This window comes from Diadema antillarum, unplaced genomic scaffold (genome assembly GCF_040938485.1).
Source record: "Diadema antillarum isolate AM-2024a unplaced genomic scaffold, OU_Dant_1.0 scf00000093, whole genome shotgun sequence".
Taxonomy (NCBI): Eukaryota; Metazoa; Echinodermata; class Echinoidea; order Diadematoida; family Diadematidae; genus Diadema; species Diadema antillarum.
In genome coordinates, this window is record NW_027270982.1 from 3,117,495 (window position 1) to 3,123,494 (window position 6,000).

Sequence of the window (6,000 nt, forward strand, 5' to 3'; positions counted from 1 at the left end):
TCCCCCCCCCCCCCCCCCACAAACCCCAAATTGTGGCAAGGGGGTGACCAATGTTGTACAGAGGCGGATAAATGTTGGTCTGGTCTGTTAGCTTCTCTCTGTACTGGTCGGGGGTTAGGTAATTACATAGACACCAATCATCATCAACTTTCAATCCCAAAATTTTAAAAGGGGCCTAATATTTCTCCACAGGGGTGAGGACAAAATATAAACAAGGGTTCAATTTTATATAATTAACTCTAATGCTTCAAACAGCATATTTATTCACCGGCCTTCCCGTAGGCCTGAAATAATGAATGGCTCACAAACAATTTCCTTTTTACAACTCATGACACATTTTCTGCAAATGTATACGGAACGACATTTTGTCACCCTAGCAACACTAATCAATAATACATAATATAACTGGACCTCTCTCTCGCACTCATCTCTTTAATACTCATTAACAGGAGACTCTTTACGACCATTTTACTCTACGGAAGGGGAAGGGGTTTGGTTAGTTGGGTAAATGAAATGAGTGGGGGTGTGGCCATTTAGCTCGACGTCTGTTTGGTCGACTCATGAAGACCTCCGCATGTCGATCTCGTCATCGTCGATGAGCTGGGGTGTCCAGTCGGAAATCTGCCCTTATCACAAACTCATCAGCCGGTTCATCACCAGGGGCGTGGGGAGTCCAGCATCAACACAGTCGCTGTTACTTTACTTTGCCCATGGACCTACTACAATAGGTCCATGCTTTGCCTCAGTCGGATGGAACGCTCCAACCATCATGACCATGACGCCAACAAACCAGTTGTCGCTCGAGTTCATTACACTCTGACTTTGGGCGAGCCGAATGAAATCATGTGAACAGTCCGATTAACATCATCGTGATGACGCTCACATTTCTATGTCAGCGAGGTACACAGTGTCAGTGCAGGTTAATAATTAGTTTGGAGAGGACATGGTGGGTGAAGGAAGGGGGTTTCCAACTCTATCTGAGTGGTCTCCAACCAAAAATCTGCTCCTGTCTCCTCAAGCTTCACACAACTCTCAAAGTTCCAAAATTCTCTGACGCTCTTAATTGCTTCTCTACATAATGTGTAGGAGCTCGGTCAAATTTTGCTTGCCACTTCTCTCCTCTCAGCTCAGTCATTCACTAAGCTTGACACTCACCAAGTTTTGACACTCACCAAGTTTTGACACTCACAACTCTCAAACATGCTCTTTTATACCTAATTAACTATTCACATTTTCTTTTCCTACCACTATTTCATTTGGTTAAATCTGATCTTTGGGAGTGGTCTCCACAAAATAATTAAACCCCCATTGGTGACATGTCCCATTAGCTCCTCCCATTATTTTCTATGCAAAATCTTCTGTAGTGTTTCCTGTCAATTTCCGCTTGAATAATTATAATTAACGATATCAAACAAGGGGCAGGAGACAAAGAGCCAGTGCCCGCATTGCTCACCAATGGTCTCTAATTTGTTTGACTACTTCTTAAGACACCGGAATCAGTGCACATGAAAATTAGGGTGTGAGGCGCCTCCTCACACTAGTTACGTTCAGTTATTTGGAGTGGGGCTCTGGTGCTGAAGATTATGGACCTGTTATGGGGGAGTTGATTGCTAAACTCATAAACTGCTGTTAATCACTCTTTTCTTGGGAAGGGGCATTGACGAAGAGAAAACAAAGGTAGTCTGACAGGAAGCAAAACAAAGGATTTCATCAGGGACCTCCCTGATTGCATAAACTCAAAGAAGGGGGCTGTATAGGGCTGTGTACTTTTGCGTCACCGGGCAATTTTGTGCGCTAGTAGCCACTGGGCTACACATACATGCACATATAAACATTCTTATTCACATAATTATGTCATTTGTTATCTGTGGCTTTCGCCATGTACAAAGCACAACCACAGTCTGCATATTTGATGCAGTCACATCATTAGTCATAAAAGCACATGATTTCATTACACTACTAGTATATGAGAAATGCATTATGCCCCACTAAAAAAATCTACTTGTTGCCAAACAATCATCTTGTCCTTTCCATACTGAATGCTTATATACATTTTACACTGTAGACCAAGAACAAAGCTGCGTGCACAATCACCATTTTATACACCGTCCCTTTAGTTAATGCTCTCAAAGTGAAAGAAATCGTCAGTTTTGAGTTATATTAAAGAGTAAATTCCAGAATGAAAGCACATCGTAAATTTGAAAAGGTAGATAATGAGAATGCATGCCTTGCTGAGTTTTGAAGAGACAGTCATATTATGTTACTCCTCAGAGATAATATGAAAGAGTTGTTCAATGTAAAATAGCAGAGCCTGTGAAAAAGTGCTAAAATTGAAATTATTTGCAAGACCTCTAGGACAGTTGGAGTTTCAGAACTGTAGTATACAATTTCACTTGCAGAGACAAACAACAACAACAACAGAAATCGATATTGACCTGCTATTGTGATTAGTTGCATGGTCAGATTATTCAATATAAGGAGCCATTACCGTCACTAAACTCTCAAGAAATGTTGAAACTAAGGCTCCCATTTCTGTGCATCAACATACCCTGGACATAGGGCACAGTTAAGTGATGAGATCATTTCTTGCCACAGAAATGAACAAAGCATGGCGCTGTAACATATATTCTATGTGGATGCTCCACACCATTCCTTGACTACTGGCTTAACCACACAAAGAATGACATTGTGCCTCATCATCTGTGTACTATACAAAGAATGAGCTCTTCCAGAAGGGAAATATCCACAAGATTCTTTGCGTGCTTAAATAGTACCACCTTCCAAGTTCAAGCTTGTCGAGTATGATGATTGAGTCAACTGAGTTATACCTTCAAAAGAGACAAGAAATTTCAAAAAAAAAAGTGGAAAAAGAGAATGAGATTATACTTCACACATAAAACATCTCCCAAGAATCTAACACATGTCTTGTGTTAAGATATATGCACTGAGATGTTAACCTCCCCATATTAAAGAAAAAAAAAAACAACAAACAAATAAACAGGAAGATTTGACATAGCAAATATGAAAACTCTTGTGAAGGCCTATTTCATGCATTACAATAGGCCAAAAGATATCTGAATTATGTAGACTGCTGTAGTTGATCATTATCAGAAAATGAAGAACATTTTCATCTTTTAAGCAAAGTGAGACTTAATATGAGATGATGTCTCACCTCTTTATACACAGAATATGAAATAGATTTTTTAAAAAATGTCCTTTCAATGGAGTAAATCATTATTCATAGTCAAACTGCATTGCAAAATTCCTGCATATGAACTGCCATAAAGTGTTATTGTCTCATCATTATGTTATGCATTATTATTCTTATGTATTGTAAATAGTCTGTGCAGCTCTGCATTCATTTGTAGACACGTGTGCATTTCTGCCACCATATATCTGAAATTAAAATTTGCTTACCAGTAATTCATACCTATTGTGAGAATACCAATTGGGAAGTAAAAATTGGTATACACATGTTCTTGTGAGTTGGTTTGTGTGTGAATTCATTAAAATTATGATACATTTCCATAGCGTTGTACACTCATTCAATCATATTTCAACAGTTTAATGTATATGGCTTTCTCAACATCTTTAGATCAATAATAAATAATTACCAAGTGGCTAAATTCTTGTATGCAAGACAAATCCAATGCTCCAATAACCTAATGTTGCTATCAGTGCAAGTTCTTTTTTCTTACCTAATTGGTTAAGACACCAATAGGTCCTTTTAAAAAAAATAATAACTTCAAATGCCAAACTGACACTAGCTCGTGTTCTTGCATGACACAGGTAAGAACCCAGAATATGATATAAAGTATTGGTTTTAACCCTCACTATAAACTGTCAAGGAGGGGGCTAGAAGGTCCCCCTCGGCATTCCTAGCACTGTCGTCTTTGCAGAAAAACTATGGCTGTGATGTTTCACAACTTCTTCATTTCAAGTGTCTGCCGCATTCTCCCTTTAGAGACCAAATTTTAGATACCCAGGAGGAAATTGCATATAAAATATGTACATGCATGTCAGACCAAGATATGCTCAAAAACGTGATACAGTTGGAAAGAAATTTGTGCTTTCAGTCAAATTTCACAACAGCATGATTATTTTTGCTTATCTCGATTAAAATCAATGAATAACATCTTTTCATGCTCCGAATACTGTCAACTACAAATTGCAATCACACTGTTGAGATCTGGAGGGGGGGGGGGGGGGGGGGGCCTGGGAGGAGCCTAACTAAGATTACCCCCATCCATCCCTTCCCCCTCTTTTATCTTCCTAAACAGTTGAGGTTAACACAATGATAGTACTTTGGATGAGTTCACGTACTCAATGAAACACTCACCACATAACTCCTTGTTTTTCCAGCTACAGAAGAGCAAATGCACGTCAAGGAGATTGGCACTGTCTTGTTGAAGTATGGCTTGGCAATGGGTGGACTGATAGTCTCCCTCTGAATGTCGATCAATTCCCCAGCTGATGCATTTCTTGAGCTAATTCATAGTAATAAACACAAGAGTCAACCTTTCATAACTTCATTACACTCAACTTCAGCACAGTGGCAGGTGACAGATCACCCCCCCCCCCCACAACAACAACAAATAAAATACTAAACCCAGGACAATGATATTCCCTGAAAGTATGAAATAGTCAACATCCCCAAGCATCTATGACTTGAAAGCCTGAAATTCATCAAACAAATCATATTTGTAGGGGTTTTAGTGCCCTCAAGCACTCAATAAAGGAGCCTGAAGATAGAGTAATGTCTCAACCTCATTCACACACTTTGAGTCATTTCTGTCACGAATATTATTTTCAATGAGGTAATATTCAGTAAACATCACATCACAAAATGTCTGCATATGAAATTTCAGAGTTCATATGCTGATTCATTAAACACTATACATGTACATGAGTACATGAGAATGTAATGTGCATTACATTCTCACGTACTGCAACTATGCCTTAAACCCATAAACTGCACACATGAAATTTGTAAACATGTATGCATTTCTGTCACAAGATTTGGAAATTGGTATTTGCTTAATTCATGCCTAATGAGAGATTACCAACTGGAAAGTGAAAACTTAATGTAAGCATGTACTTGTGTATTTCTTATTATTTTTTTATAAATTTTAATTTATTATCATTCATACAACATAAAGTTTTGACTGAATCTTAACACAAGTAATAAACAATACTGAGTGGCTAACTCTTCCACACAAGACAAATCTCATGGTGTAACAACAGTTCATATTTCCAGGGAGATGGGACTCACTATTGCAGGTTTCACTTTTGACCTATTTCTTTGGTAAAGGCGTCAAAAGGTGGTAAAAACAAACGAAGAAAAAAATGTTATCTCAAATGTTAAACTGTTTCTTACACTGTAGCTGTTTGCTCTGAACAGAAATATCCTCCCATATTCCATGTACAAGAACCCTGAACCTCGTGTAAATTTACAGGTTTACTTACTGTATAAATTCATTAGAAATTGTGACTCATAATACATTATATCAGTTGATGTACTTGATGACATACTCACCACTTAGCTACTTGCTTTTCTAGATTTTAATGAGCAAAACACACATGAGGAAGATTGGCAATGTCTGGGTGAAGCATGGACTGACAGTCTTCCTCTCAAGTCATGTCAATACAGTCCCAGGCACTTCTTGAGCTACATCATGGTGATAAGACACAATAGAAACTTTGATAATTCGATTGGACACAACTTCAGGACAGTGGTAAATGACAGATCACAACCCTTTGCCCAAACAAAAAAATAACAATCACTGTGGAAACTGAAATTCCATGAAAGTATGAAATAGTCAACATCCTCAGACAGCAACAACTTGACGTCCAAAAAATCATCAAGGCAAAGGATTTTGAGGAGTTAAGTGATTTAGAATAAGGGTAAAAGATCTAGATTAACCTTACAAAGTAGCATTCAAGGTTTATTGGCTTTGACTTGTGCCTACTGACTTAAGGATCACACACTACTCAGTCAAC